Consider the following 16,803-nt stretch of genomic DNA (forward strand, 5'->3'; position numbering starts at 1 on the left):
GGCACAGACTAAGAGAAATTTGGCAAAACATATGTCTGACAAAAATTGTACAAGGATGCACAAGTAAATCATTCTAGTGAATAGCAGAAAAGATGGTTAAAATGAACAAATGATGTCAACTGGCACTTTACAAAGGAGTAATATACATGTGGTTAAAAGTCCACGATGTTTTCTCAGCAGCATGTGATGAGGAAGATACAGAGAAAGCCTTCAGCGATCAGCACTATAAACATCTTGACTGTCCATGATGAAAGGCTGATGGCACCAAAAGCTGGCAGGGACACGGATCAACCAGGATTCTCAATCTTTGTAGCTGGGATTGTGAAAGGTCATAAAAAGTCCTGGAGGTTAATAGAACTAAAAAAATTCCTACATTTCATCCATCAATTATAATCTCAACTATTTACATATATGTGTTCACAAAATGACTTTTACAAGAATATTCATAGCAATTTTACTTATGATACATCCAAGGTAAAATCTTCCTAGATGTTCATCAGCAGAACAGACTACATGGATTTTACTCATACAATAGAGTAAGTACTTAACTTTTTTGTTGTTGTTGTTCAAATTAGTTACACGTTTTTGAGTGCGGTGACAGAGGATGGGAGAGCAGTGACTGAGATCAGGGGTCTCTGATGCCCTCATGGCTGTGGCATGCCCGGTTCCTAGGAACGTTTCTGTGCAAGGGCACAGGATACCTAGCTACTGTAGCAATGAGGAGGCTCTGTGCAAGAGCCCTGTCATTTCTAACCTTGATCTCCAGCCTTGGTAGGAAGGAATTCTTATGCTAGACAACCACAATGTTTCACCAGTTCTGCTTCTCCAGTTTCTGCCTGCCTTACAGTAACTTTAAACAATGAACTTTCTTGAGAGCTACACAAAACTCCTAATATTGCACTTTGCAATTATGGATTCCAACTGTGGAAAAGCTACATAGATGTCTAGATGTCCTAGTTTCTGTAACTTTCCTGAATACAAAGAAAAATGGTTGCATAGTCTTTAACCTGATCATGAGATGTATATAAATAAAGATTGCTGATGTAGCTCTTTAGACCTGCATCTCCTTCAGAGAGCAGGCTCCACTTGATCCCAGCTTAATCTTCAAGATCGGTGTCCGTGATTCTTTATTTTCCAATCCTCCTTTGCCTCTTGCCGGACCCAAGAGTTTGGTTGCTTTGGTCTTGACAATGCATAACAGTAGAATGCATTTTGACACATCATACATAAATGCAGTATAACTTGTCCTCCTTCTGGTTGTAAATGATGTAGAATTATACTAGTCATGTAATCATACATGCACATGTTGATAATGTCCCATTCATTCTACTATCCTTCTTACGCCCATAACCTCTCCTCTCCCTTCACTCCCCTCTGTCTGGTCCATAGCACCTCTATTCTCCCCTAACCTCACGCCTGCCTCCCCACTTATTGTGATTTAGTATCCTCATAACAGAGAAAACATCTGGTCTTTGGGTTTGGGGGATTGACTTATTTTGCTTCGCATGATATTCTCCAACTCCTTCCATTTACTGGCAAATGCCATTATTTCATTCTTCTTTAAGGCTGAGTAATATTCCATTGTGTATATATACCACATTTTCTTTATCTAGAATAGTACTTAACTTTAAGATGAAACAAATTGTTGATACAATAACATGGATGAGTCTCAAAAAATGTATGCTGAATGAAAGAAAAATGTATTATATGTGGTAAAGATAATTATATTCCTTTGTAGGAGTTTAGAGAAATTTAAAAACTTGGTCATATTCTTTACAGATTAGAGCCAAGAATAAACTCATGCTTGGTATGATATCAAAGTTTGTTTTACAAAATATTATATTACATGTTTTTCTGTGTGAATATCAAAGAGCAAAATTTAGTAATAATAACTTTTCAATGCAAAATAAGCTCTCCCAATAAATATCAGAATTATGAATATTATAAAACACATTGAAAAAAGTCCAACTGAATCAGATACATAATTTCATTCCTTAGGTCTATACAAATTGCTCAGAAAACTTAATATTGGTCATGTCTCCCACATGTGTTTAGTGTTATCCCAAACCCTTCTGATTAAAATTTCATTTGATCATTTCCAAAAAAGTTTTTCTTAAAATTGTGACTTATGGCATATAGCATAGTAATTAATAGATGAAAGAAGGAAGGAAAGAAACAAGAAAAGAAGGAAAAAATAAATCTTGATTCGCAGACTCATGTGTAATATAAAGTAGAAGTTATTTGGAATATATCCTTTCCAACTCAATCTGAGGGTTTTGTTTGTTTGTTTGTTTATTTGTTGTGTGATACTGCAGATTGAAGCCAAGAGACATCTACCAACAAGCTACTACAAACATTCCCAACCCTTTGCTTTCTTTCTTTCTTCTTATTTTATTTATTTATTTATTTATTTAAGAAAGGGATTTGCTAAGTTGCCCAGGCTGGCCTCAAACTTGTGGTCCTTCTTCCTTAGCCTTCTGCGTTTCTGGGATTATAGGTGTATACCACCAAACATGGCTACATTTGAATTTTTTTTAAAAAAACTGATTTATTTATATCTATATCTACTTTCTATCTACACATATGTATATGTGTGTATATGTGTGTGTGTATGTTTATTGTGTGTATGTTTGTGAAGAAAGAGAATTTTCTTTAGTAGCTGGGTTATTTTTAAGAAAGACTATATAAGGGAGCAAACAAAAGATTAATAGTGAAAAAGCTAAAGGTCATCAAAGTGAGAAGATATTTTCCTTAATTGTAACGCAGACAGATGCACAAAGATGAGAAAGGGAGAATTTTAAAAGAGATTCAAGATACCCCTGGTAAAAATAACAGCTATAATCAAATATTAAAAATTTTTACATACTTAATAGCAATAGAAAACAATGTACTTTTATAAGATCAAAATTATTACTGCCATGAAATAAATATAATAATCCTAGTTCCACATACCTGAGATGCAGAAGTAGAAAGATTTGGTGAAGCTAAAATTTTAGTAAAGAATATATAATTTCATATGTTAAATATAAATAGTAGCAGAACTTAGTTCCCATTAATATAATTACTGAATTTGGCAGTTTGGTTTGCAGTAAAGACATATAACCAACCTATGGGTATCATAGGAATGATAGTGTTAAAGTATAGTATATGGAGTTTTTAATCTGGTATAAAAGATAAACATGGTCAAGTATCAAAACAACAAAATCATTTCAGGTTGTAGCACCTGCAAGAAAGAAAATTTATGATGAGTAGTGACTGGGAATGCCATTTCAGATTTGTTCACAGGGTTCACAGTGGAACCATCTGAAATGTTGACATTCTATTGAGACCAACCTATGTAAATATCCATGAGACTGCATTTTCAGTAACAGAAGATATGAAGGCTCTAAAGAGTAAATGAACCTGCCATAATTTGGGAACTGAAAGTAGGGCAAAATGGGGTATAGTAAAAGAGAGTGTGATGTGATAATGTTGGAAAGACAGGCAATTGACAGAAAGAAGAAGAAGAAATGGTAAAGAATTTATATTTTCCCTTAAGTACAGTGGAAATCATTGATGAGAGAAATGATATGCATTTTCTATTCACATTGCTCCACATAGGGGTAGATTAACATGTAGACAAACATCTAAGTTAGAAGTACAACAAATGACAGGGCCTGGACTTCACCCCGGGCAGGCTGTGGCACCCGGCTGGCACAGGGTGGGCGGGATCCAGGTTAATACAGAAATCAGCCTTCTGGGCCATGCGGGTTCTAAGGCCTGTTTCTTCTCACGAATCCCAGCAGAAGACAGACGGACCAGTCCTCAGGGTGGATGACTTCCCCTGACTGAACAGGAGATGGGATAGTACCTGGGTTCTGCCCATCACTACCCTCTGAGCTTAGTAAACCAGCTGAATGAAGGGATATAATAGACCCCTGGGAGGGACGTTGAAGTCTTCAGTGTTGTGGGGAGGGGCTCGGACACACCCCTTTCCCCCAGACTCCTCCTCCTCAGAGTTCATTCAGCCATGGACTTTGGAACTGGATAAGAGGAAAAAGCTGCACTTTGGTGGCTTTGATTTGAATTCCCAGTTTTGAAAATGGAGTGTTGGATGGGGATTTCATGATCTCCAGGGGAGCAACTGAGAGAAGAAAGGTACATGGCTGCTTCCTAGTCCCATATTCTGGAGGAAGCAACCCTAGAACTGGGCGAGTGAGCCAGGAAACCGGGCAGCCTTGAGTCCTCTGTTTGCCCGCCCTCCCCTGTGGGGGCCAGGATGCTGAAGAAGCAGTCTGCCGGGCTTGTGCTGTGGGGCGCTATCCTATTTGTAGCCTGGAACGCCCTGCTGCTCCTCTTCTTCTGGACACACGCAGCGCCTGGCAGGCCCCCCTCGGACAGTGCTTTTGATGATGACCCAGCCAGCCTTACCCAGGAGGTGACCCACCTGGCTCAGGATGCTGAGGTGGAGTTGGAACGTCAGCGGTGGCTATTGCAGCAGATCAGGGAACACCATGCTTTATGGAGCCAGCGGTGGAGGGTGCCCACTGTGGCACCTCCTGCCTGGCCTCGTGTGCCTGTGACCCCACCGCCAGATGTGATCCCCATCCTGGTCATTGCCTGTGATCGCAGCAATGTCGGACGCTGTTTGGACAAGCTGCTGCATTATCGACCCTCAGCTGAGCACTTCCCTATCATTGTCAGCCAGAACTGTGGGCATGAGGAGACAGCTCAGGTCATTGCTTCTTATGGCAGTGCAGTCATGCACATCCGACAGCCTGACCTAAGCAACATTGCTGTGCAACCGGACCACCGCAAGTTCCAGCGCTACTATAAGATCGCCAGGCAGTACCGCTGGGCGCTGGGTCAGATATTCCATGAGTTCAAGTTCCCAGCAGCTGTGGTGGTGGAGGATGATCTAGAGGTGGCACCAGACTTCTTTGAGTACTTCCAGGCCACTTATCCACTGCTGAGGGACGACCCCTCTCTCTGGTGTGTATCTGCTTGGAAGGACAACGGTAAGAAACAGATGGTGGACTCAAGCAAGCCTGAGCTGCTGTACCACAGACTTTTTTCCTGGCCTGGGCTGGCTACTGTAGGCTGAATTGTGGGATGAGCTAGAGCCCAAGTGGCCTAAGGCCTTCTGGGAGGACTGCATGCGCCGGCCTGAGCAACGGAAGGGCCAGGCCTGTGTGCGCCCTGAGATCGCAAGAACGATGACCTTTGACCGTAAGGGTGCGAGCTGCGGGCAGTTTTTTGACCAGCATCTTAAGTTCATCAAGTTGAACCAGCAGTTTGTGCCCTTCACCCAGCTGGACCTGTCATACCTGCAGCAGGAGGCCTGTGACCGGGATTTCCTTGCCCGTGTCTATGGCGCTCCTCAGCTGCAGGTGGAGAAAGTGAGGACCAATGGTCGGAAGGAGCTGGGTGAGGTGCGAGTGCAGAACACAGGCAGGGACAGTTTCGAGGCCTTCGCCAAGGCTCTAGGTGTCATGGATGATCTCAAGGCAGGTGTTCCCAGGGCTGGCTACAGGGGCATTGTCACCTTCCAGTTCCGCCGTCATGTCCACCTGGCACCCCCACAGACTTGGGATGGCTATGATCCTAGCTGGAATTAGCAGCACCTGCCTCTCCCTCTTGGGTTCCTTCCTTGCCATATCATGAGCTGAGATAGGATAGCAGTCCCTGGGCTGCATCATCCTGTCTGCACGAAAGATAAGGTGAGGGTTTATTCTCTCGTTCTCAAGGGAGTCAGATGGGGAACCATTCTGGGGCATGTAGGGGGGTATTAGGCAAGAAACCACTGTGTGGCAGTGGGAGACTTGGGCTTGTTGGGACTAGGAATGTCTATGTCCTGAGTTTTCTCCAAGTCATCTGTAGAGAGGTTGGCAACTAACTCACTTGATCAAGCCTCTTCTCTCAGCGGGCGTGAGCCCTCCTGTACTATTCTCCTCCTCCACCTACTCCCAATGTGGGACTGGGTTATGTGAGAAGGGAACATATTTGTGGCCAAAAGGAGACTAACAAAAAGAATTTCATTATGAGGGGTAGGGTAGAGAGTTATTTGCCAGGGTTTACTGCCTCCAGCTTCCAGCTCCTCTCTCCTTACCCTGACTTCCTCTCAGCTTTTCATTCCCTGCAGCCTAACAATTTATGATTTCTAAGATGAGAAGTGGAAGAGGGAAAAGCAAAACCCTGCCTTAGCTCATGTCAGGGCAAAGATGGTAGGAGGAAGCCTCTGTGAGACTACCTTCTTTTCTCCTCAAAGAGACCCTATCCTTCCCCCTTCTTTTAAAAATCACTCCCTTCCCTGTTGCTTTAGGAGGGTTCCATGCTGGCTTTGGTGGGAGACAAATGAGCCCGTTGTGTCCTTTTCTCCCTGGGGTTTGGTGCACACCTCCCCCTTGAAGGCTTTGGCTTCTGGTGGCTCTCTCCGTGTGAGTTAGAGTAGCTGAGACCAGGACAGCCCTCTCCATGGATCAGATTCTGCTGAGCCTCCCCCAAATATTGCCCTGTCCTTACAGATCAGGATGCAGATGGCAGGTTGGAAAGGAATTTGTGTGTTTTATTTCTTGCCTGACCTCTGTTTCATGGAAGAAAGTGGAATCTACAGAATTATTTTCAAAAATAAAGGCTGAACTGTCTGGAAAAAAAAAAAAAAAAAAGAAGTACAACAAATGGTGAGACTCAGTGACTCAGTGTAGCATAGGCAGAAAATGATACCACCTTGGAAGAAGATTAGAACAATGGAAAGACTAGGACATTGAAAGGTAAATGAACTTCAGTCGAAGTGAAATGGTTTCTTTGTTGGTATTGAGCAACAGCTTAACATGATCTGAGGTGACCTCCTTAGAAGTTCCTTTTGTAAAGAAATTGTCTTATCTGAATATGTTTATATGTGATTCCAACAGGATGGATATCAATGATATGAGAAGGGCTTGTTGTATGCTTTTGGTACCAGAAAAGTGGATCATGTAGATTTTGATTAGAGCTTCAGAAGACTTAAATAGCAGCATCCACTAATTAGACTACAAAACCCACGGAGAGAAAAGCTTTTCAAGAGGAAACACTGAAGAAGTCTTTCAGCACCTGACTACATGGTTTGTGTTTTCCAGACAGTAACGTAAGCATCACCTAAAAGCTTATTGGAGATTCAAATGCTCAATCCAGCCTACTAAATCAGAATCTTCACATTCACAAGATCCCTAGACGATTTTTATATATTTTAAAATTTGTGGAGTATTGTACTAATGATATATTCTATCAGAGAACAAAATGGCAAATTCTTTACAAAACCCTCCTTTAAAATATTGGCATCATTTGTGGTTTACAGACTGTTATTGAAAACTGCTATTCCTTCTTTTTACAGGAAAATAAAGATATAGCATATAATATATATTCTATGAAGTTAAAATATATACTGTCCATAAAGTATTTTATACTGATTATCGTCATAAAATTTCCCTGATTTGTGTAAAATAATTTCTAGTTCTCTCCTTCCTGTCAATTTACTTAACACAACTGTATTTACATAATGATTTGGCTGGAATGATGATAACTTATCAGTTAGTCCATAATTTGTTTCGAAATATTGAAAAAAAGGTCTCTGTAGTGCATATAACAAATGCAAGGTCATGTAGCTAGTTAGAGGGACATTTGGACTATAATAAAGGACCATTAAATTCTTGAAGGTAATTATGTTGTGATTTAAAAAAAAAAAATTTCCAAATAACTCAGGTTTTTCTGGGCTGCACAATTTACTACAAATGTGTACAAATTGACAAAAATTGCATTTTGTATGCTTGTCAAAAGGAATATAAGCACATAAAAGAAATAATTTGTGTTAATGTACATAAACATTTGGCTTATGTCTAGGATAATACTGTTAAATTTAAGGGATACAGGTTTTGCATGCTAAGATTAGCCATTGTCCATAGATTTGTCAACCAGTAAGCATTACAAATATGAAGTGTAAATCTCAAAACAATGATTTTAGTGTAGAATTCTTCATGCCAAATTGTTCTTCATCTAGCATGCAATTCTGGTGATAATAGGACTTGTTAGTCCCTTTCCAGACTAGCATACAGGATTCTGTGACTGTTCCAATTAATATTTCCAAACTCATCTATCATTCACTAGTTTACAAATGCCAATGAAATATTTATACATTCCCACTGAAATTCAAGTTCTTAACATTCTTAGAAATGTTATTTCTTGCTCATGGTTCTCTCCCACATCTAATGTTTTTCTCCATCACATCTTCATCATAACCTATAGAATTTTTCTTTTTCAGTCTTATAATAATTATCTCAAGGCTTTCTCATTCTTGAAGAGTTTTATGACCTGTTATCAAAACAAAACTGACCATCTCTTGTCCCCTGTGGGATTTTCCCTTCTCCCATCTTTACCATTCATCTTTGTTTAGAAAATTTATCATATTCCATTTTGTATGTGATTTTTAGAAAATTTACTCAGATCCTAAGTTTTGAGATCCCTAAAGACAGAAACAGTTTCATCCCTTCAATATTAACTGTATGGATAAGAATGTCATAATAACAAAACCAGCTAAATTTGATTTTATATTTATGCCCCAAGTTCTGTCAAATAGTCTTGAATAGCCTGCATCTTAAAAGCTCTATGAAGCAGATTCTATCAGCCTAAAGTGACTAAGCATCCTCCTGTCCTAATAGATTAAAATTAGGATTTTTAACCCTCTGTGCCAGATTCTATGGTGACATTATTTTACAACACCATTTTGATGAGGCAAGAGTCTAGAATTAAAAAAAGTCCTGATTTATAACCCTGGTTTTTCTCTAATTCCAGGTAGCAAAATAATAAGTTATATCTTTGCAAACAGATATAAATTATTTGGAATTTCCCTCATAGCATGGTAATGCTTGCATGGTAAAAATGTTGTGATTATTTGATGATAAAGTTTATGGACTAAAGAATCAATCTGTTAAATCTTAGCTCCAATCTTACTTCTATTTTCAGTGTTCTCTAGAGAGTTTATTGTGATACTCTTCAATGTAAGTATTCAGTAAATTTTAAAAGTAATTTTCATAAAATAAAAAAACAAACTACCCTATATTCCTTTCCCTTTTTGGAAAGATTTATCTTAGATCATAGATACATGTCACAATGTTTCCTTGACTCATATTAACTTTCCTTGATGTTTCCAAACTTTGTCATTTTATGGTCTCAGCAAGGAGACACTCAGAGCAGCCAGGAGGCAAGTTATATGTGCTGTAGGTTTTACATCTGTCACTGAGAATTGACCTTTTTCATTTTTGTCAACAGGAAAACCCAGTTCAACATCAGGCAAAAAATAAAAGAAGAATAAAGTCCTTAAGACAGGTTCCCATCACTTTTAGTCTATGAAAACAGTTTTAACAACAGCAAAGAGTGACTTTTCTCTGAGAAGACACAAGCAATTGTGTTGTCAGGATGAGAACGAAAAGCATTTGGTTTATACATGTGGCATGGCTGTCTTAATCTTTTAGTTCATCAAATTCCAAAGAGTGAGCAAAAGGCAAAGATTATAACTTTAGCTGCCAAAGAGAGTGTGAATCATTTCTCTCAAGATTTTAAATATCCTTTTTTAGCTTAAAGGCATAAAGCAACAAACCTGAATGAAAACAGATTTAGGCTGTAACAAGAAGACAGAATTTAACCAGCATATGTTAGAATGACTTACTGAAACAGAACAAAAGTTTTATGCATAAATGTTGCTTAAAAAAACTTGCAATGAATTGTTCACCCTGTGTTGGCCAGGCATTATTATACTTTTAAAGGTCAAGAGAACTCCGCTAGGATAAAGAACTAGCAATTCCAAAACAAATAATCTGTCATGGGAAAGGTCTTTTGCGCCTTATTGATTAAAACAAATTTTTAGTAAAATCATCTTCCTAGTTTGAATATAAGGTTGCATAATTAAGTTAGATGTAGATTACATTATTTAATATTTCTCACTGAATTGATAATCTTTTACCAAAATTGCTTATAGTATGCGATTATTTACCTTATACTTAGTCATAATGAACCTACAGGTAAATGGAACTAATTGGTAAGCACAGGATGAACTGAAATACACACAACAGTTCAGTTTCTAATTAAGATGAAACCTCACATCAGCATAGGAAGTTTTGATTATTCAAATAATACTATAGAAAGGAACAGACTTGTTTATCAGTATTTCATGATTTATGACAAGATAAATTCAAGTGGATCCATGTGTTAAGCATAAGAAGTAAATAAATAGTAATGATACTAAATAAAAATTATTTTTAAAATGTTGATTGGAGAATTAATTTTAATGATTACACTAAGTTCAGAAACCACAAGAGAAAGTTTGAAAATTAGACTATATTGTGGAAATATTGAGATATATCATTTATAACATAAGCCAAATTAAAAGGTAAACATGTGAATCTGTGTAAAATACTATAATACACATGAGAAGTAAATGTGTACTTTAAATATATTAAAATATAACGGGACCAGAAGTAGAAGGAATGAGAGATTTCTTTCAGGTCTGCACATGAATGTTTATTCCAAATGGGTTATCGTGGACAACCTCACAAAAATATCATCCTAACAATCTCCTTCACCAGCTGCTTTTCATTATTTGTATGTTCCCTACAAGTTCTAGGAAGCCTGCTACCAGGAACTCTGTATTTACTTCATTATCATAACATAGCCCATAATTCATTGCACCACATGTAGTTTCTAAAAATTTGGAATGAATTAATGAATCTTGTATCAATGTAAAGAGACATGGTAAATAACGGAAATAATGAACACATTATTCCCAGAGGTAAAGACGAAAGAATAAAGATGTGTGTGTGTGTGTGTGTGTGTGTGTGTGTGTGTGTGTTTTCATGCTGTGTATGCACAAATAGGAAAGTGAACATACGAATCGGTAATATGAATTTGATTTTGTAAATTTACATATATTTGCTCAGCTATCTAAAAGTAAGAAAGGAGAAATAAAATTCTGAAAAAGCTTTGGCTTAGATTTTGATAAGAAAGTAAGTAAGCAATGAATGAAAGAATAATTGCTTGATTGCAGAGTATGAATGAATTTGTTCACCATTGGCCATACTGCAAGCTTATGAAGCTGAAATTGGGGTGACAATATGAAGAAATAATGGCAGTTTGGGAAACACATAGGGACAATAAAAAGGAAACATAATAAAGCATTAAAAAAGAATGTTAGAAAGATTTGAAACATTAAGATGCTATTATACATTTTCTTCTATTTCCAGCTTCTCTGACAGGTTTCTCTTCCTGTATTAACTTCTGATAGTCATGTTCTCCAGTGTTTCTGTACTTGCAACATTTCCTGGATGACTTTCAAAACCATGTCCATCACTGATACCTACTTATACATTAATCATGTCCTATAACATGTATTTAGTTCCATTGTTAGCTTCAACACGTAGCTGTATGGAGTTAAGTGCTATCCAAAATTCACATTTAAGGACCATTTATAGGAATTAACATCATTCTAAGTATTTAGATAGAATGGGATTCAATACAATTATCAGATGCTTTAAAAACTTTCCAGGGGGTTTTCAAGATGGCGGACCAGAGGGTGTCTGCATTTCATGTTGCTCCAGGACTCAGGATTCAAAAGAGGAGATATTGAGAGACTTGGGACCAACTCAGAGCAGCCAGATGAGTCTCTCCCTTTGGGGAGGTGTCCCGGATGGGGCAGTAGTCCTGGAACGCAGGGAACTTTGTGAAGTAGAGTTGCCCGGGGAGACACCCCTCCCCCTGCTGGAGCAGTGAACTCGGACAACTGGGAGCATCGTAGAGGAGGCTGCTCAGCATAGCACTTGGACTTGGAGCAACCACTGGGGCTCCGCGCAGCTGCCCAGAGGAGGAGCGGCGAGGAGAGCTGTTTGGACTCAGAGTGACCGCTCCTGAATGCCGGGGCCTGCCCTGAGGAGGAGGAGGAGGAGCGTGGTGGGTCGTTTGGACTTGGAGTGACTGTACCAGAGCTACAGGCGGTTGCCAGAGGAGGAGTTGCGCAGCGAGCTGTTTGGACTCAGAGCAACTGCTTCTGAACACTGGGGGGCTGCCTGGAGGAGGAGGAGGAGTGCGGCAGGTTGCTTGGACTCGCAGTGACTGCATCAGGGCTCCAGGTGGCTGCTCAGAGGAGGAGGCGAGTGGTGAGTTTTTTGGACTCAAAGTGACTGCTCCTGAACACCGGGGCCTGCCTGGAGGAGGAGGAACGGGGTGGGTCACTTGGACTCAAGTGACTGCCCAGGGCTACGGGCGGTTGGCGGGAGGAGGAGGCAGTGAGTTGCTTGGACTCCTAGTGACCGCACCGGAACACCGGGCAGCTGCCCAGAGGGAGAGGCGTGAGGCGGGTCGCTGGGACTCGGAGCGACTGTACGGGGCTCCAGGTGGCTGCTCAGAGGAGGGGCCGCATAGCCAGGCGATTAGGTGCAGAGCAGGGTCCCAGGATCTAGGAGGCTTCTGGGTGGAAGAGCCGCACAGGGACACGCTTAGGGACGGAGCGAAGGTTCCAGGACTGCGGGCAGATTCTCTGAGGAGAGACAGCTTAAGGAGACTCGTCTGCGAAGGGTGAGGCTCCCAGGCCCAGGAGGTAGGTCTGGGCCCCTGGGAACATTGCAGAGGAAGGGAGCCCACCCAGGTGGTAGTTGTGGATTGAGGGGAACCTCTAGGAGGGGAACTGACCAGCGAGACCTCCCCACCGGCTGAGTCTTCCCTGCCGGGTGAGGTTTTCCAACAAGGATGGTAAAACCAGAGACACAGGCCCAAACAGGCTTTGCCTCAGCCCCCAGCCTAGTTCCCCTTTGGATGACCATTGGTCAACAAATGGAGGCACCTCTTTTCCACTAGCAGGGAATATACCCCACCTGAAGGCCACCACCCCTAGAGAGGCAGCTTCCTTGTGGAGCACCACGCTATCAACTTCTTCCAAGACTTCAGCCCACTGAAAGCTAAGAGGGGATATACTAGAAATCTTCAGGGACATTATAAGTCAAGAGAAGAAATCTGCAATATCTCAGCAGTCCACGGATACCTGAACAATATGAGAAAACAAGGGAAGAAAATACCCCAAAGGAATCTAGATGTTACATCAATAAAACCCAATGACAGCATGGCAGAAGAAATGACAGAAAAGGAGTTCAGAATGTACATAATTAAAATGATCAGAGAAGCAAACGATGAGATGAAAGAGCAAATGCAGGCTCTGAATGATGAGATGAAAGAGCAAATGCAGGCATTGAATGATCACATCAATCGACAGTTAAAAGAGCAAATACAGGAAGCAAAAGATCATTTCAATAAAGAGTTAGAGATATTGAAAAAAAAACAAACAGATATCCCTGAAATGAAGGAAACAATAAACCAAATTAAGAACTCCATAGAAAGCATATCCAATAGGATAGAACACCTGGAAGACAGGACCTCAGACATTGAAGACAAAAATTTAACCTTGAAAACAAAGTTGAACAAACAGAGAATATGGTAAGAAATCATGAACAGAATCTACAAGAACTATGGGATATCACAAAAAGGCCAAATTTAAGAATTATTGGGATTGAGTAAGTCTTAGAGAAACAAACCAAAGGAATGAACAATCTATTCAGTGAAATAATATCAGAAAATTTCCCAAGTCTGAAGAATGAAATGGAAAATCAAGTTCAAGAGGCTTATAGGACTCCAAATACACAAAATTACAATAGACCCACACCAAGGCACATTATAATGAAAATATAAAATAAAGAGAATTTTAAAGGCTGTAAGAGAAAAGAACCAAATTACATTCAGGGGGAAACCAATAAGGATATCAGCAGATTTTTCAATCCAGACCTTAAAAGCCAGAAGGGCCTGGAACAACATTTTTCAAGCCCTGAAAGAAAATGGATGCCAACCAAGAATCTTTTGCCCAGCAAAACTTACCTTCAAATTTGACGATGAAATAAATTCCTTCAATGATAAACAAAAGCTAAAGGAATTTACAAAAAGAAAGCCAGCATTACAGAACATTCTCAGCAAAATATTCCATGAGGAAGAGATGAAAAACAAAGATGCAAATCAGCAAAGGGAGAAATTATCCTAAAGGAATTGTCAAATAAAGGAGGAAACAAGTTGTGTCAAACAAATAAAAAAATAAATAAATAAATAAATTAAATTAAATAAATGAACCAAATGACTGGAAATACAAATCATATCTCAATAATAACCCTGAATGTTAATGGCCTGAATTCATCAATCAAAAGACATAGACTGGCAGATTGGATTAAAAAGAAAGATCCAACAATATGTTGCCTACAAGAGACTCACCTCATAGAAAAAGATACCCATAGGCTAAAGGTGAAAGGATGGGGAAAAACATACATTGCACATGGACTCAGCAAAAAAGCTGCAGTATCCATCCTCATTTCAGATAATGTGGACTTCAAGCGAAAGTTAGTGAGAAGGGATAAAGAAGGACATTTCATACTGCTTAAGGGAAGCATAAATCATCAAGATATAACAATCATAAACATCTATGCCCCAAACAGTGGCTCATCCATGTATGTCAAACAAATCCTTCTCAATTTCAAAAACCAAATAGACCATAACACAATAATTCTAGGTGATTCTAACACGCCTCTCTCACCATTTGACAGATCTTCCAGACAAAAATTGAACAAAGAAACCATAGATCTCAATAACACAATCAATAATTTAGACTTAACAGACATTTGTAGAGTATACCATCCAACCAAGAACGAATACACTTTCTTCTCAGCAGCACATGGATCCTTCTCTAAAATAGACCATATATTATGCCACAAAGCTAATGTTAGCAAATACAAGAAGATAGAGACACTACCTTGTATTCTTTCAGATCATAATGGATTGATGTTAGAAATAAATGAAAGAGTAAAAAACAGAAGCTACTCCACCACCTGGAGATTAAATAATATGCTATTATATAATGAATGGATAACAGAAGATATTAGGAAGGAAATTTAAAAAATTCTTAGAGGTAAATGAGAACAAAGAAACATCATATCAAAATCTCTGGGACACTATGAAAGCAGTACTTAGAGGAAAATTTATTTCATGGAGTGCATTTAACAAAAGAAGTAAAACTCAACAAATAAATGACCTACCACTACAGCTCAAAGCCCTAGAAAAAGAACAGACCACCACCAAAAGTAGTAGAAGATAGGAAATAGTTAAACTCAGAGCTGAATTCAATGAAATTGAAAGAAAAGAAACAATACAAAAAATTGACAAAATAAATAGTTGGTTCTTTGAAAAAATAAACAAAATTGATAAACCTTTAGCCACACTAACAAAGAGAAGACGAGAGAAAACCCAAATCACTAAAATTTGGAATGAAGAAGGAAATATCACAACAGACACAATTGAAATACAAAACATAATTAGAAGCTATTTTGAAAATTTATACTCCAACAAAATAGAAAATTTCGAAGACATCAACAGGTTTCTAGACATATGAATTGCCTAAACTGAACGAGGAAGACATACACAATTTAAATAGACCAATTTCAAGTAATGAAATACAAGTAGTCATCCAAAGATTACCAACAAAGAAAAGTCCGGGAACAGATGGGTTCTCAGCCGAGTTCTACAAAACCTTTAAAGAAGAAGTCATTCCAATACTTCTCAAAGTATTCCATAAAATAGAAGAGGAGGGAACCCTCCCAAACTCATTCTATGAAGCCAATATCACACTGATACCTAAACCAGACAGAGACACATCGAGGAAAGAAAATTTCAGACCAATATCCTTAATGAACATCGACACAAAAATTCTCCACAAAATTTTAGCAAATCGCATACAAAAACATATTAAAAAGATAGTGCGCCATGATCAAGTGCTTTCATCCCAGGGATGCAAGGTTGGTTCAACATCAGGAAATCAATAAATGTAATTCACCATATCAATAGACTTAAAGGCAAGAATCACATGATTATTTCAATAGATGCAGAAAAAGCATTTGATAAAATACAGCACCCCTTCATGCTCAAAACACTAGAAAAAATAGGGATAGTGAGAACATTCCTTAACATTGTAAAGGCCATCTATGCTAAGCCCATGGCTAATATCATTCTAAATGGTGAAAAACTGAAAACATTCCCCCTAAGAACTGGAACAAGGCAGGGATGCCCTCTTTCACCACTTCTATTCAACATCGTCGTTGAAACTCTAGCCACAGCAATTAGACAGACCAAATAAATTAAAGGGATATGAATTGGAAAAGAAGAAATCAAACTATCCCTGTTTGCTGATGATATGATTATGTATTTAGAGGAACCAGGCAATTCCACCAGAAAACTTTTAGAACTCATAAATGAATTCAGTAAAGTAGCAGGATATAAGATCAATGCTCATAAATCCAATGCATTTTTATACACAAGTGATGAATCTTCAGAAAGAGAAATTAGAAAAACTACCCCATTCACAATAGCCTTGAAAAAAATAAAATACTTGGGAATCAATCTCACAAAAGAGGTGACTACAATGAGAACTACAGAACACTAAAGAAAGAAATTAAAGAAAACCTTAGAAGATGGAAAGATCTCCCATGTTCTTGGATAGGCAGAATTAATATTGTCAAAATGGCCATATTACCTAAAGTGCTATACATATTCAATGCAATTTCAATTAAAATCCCAATGATGTACCTTACAGAAATAGAGCAAGCAATTATGAAATTCATCTGGAAGAATAAGAAACCCAGAATAGCTAAAGCAATCCTTAGCAGGAAGAGCTAAGCAGGGGGTATTGCAATACCAGAAGTTCAACTCTACTACAAAGCAATG

At 39.0% G+C, this 16,803-nt stretch overlaps 1 pseudogene across 1 annotated transcript; it reads left to right on the forward strand.

Moving 5' to 3' along the window:
• Positions 1-3,671: 3,671 nt before the first annotated feature.
• Positions 3,672-5,680, forward strand: LOC306664002 (alpha-1,3-mannosyl-glycoprotein 2-beta-N-acetylglucosaminyltransferase-like; annotated as a pseudogene). Its single transcript has one exon. The product of its transcript is annotated as an alpha-1,3-mannosyl-glycoprotein 2-beta-N-acetylglucosaminyltransferase-like (transcript).
• Positions 5,681-16,803: the final 11,123 nt, after the last annotated feature.

This window comes from Sciurus vulgaris, assembly GCF_902686455.1.
Source record: "Sciurus vulgaris genome assembly, chromosome: 6".
Lineage (NCBI taxonomy): Eukaryota > Metazoa > Chordata > Mammalia > Rodentia > Sciuridae > Sciurus > Sciurus vulgaris.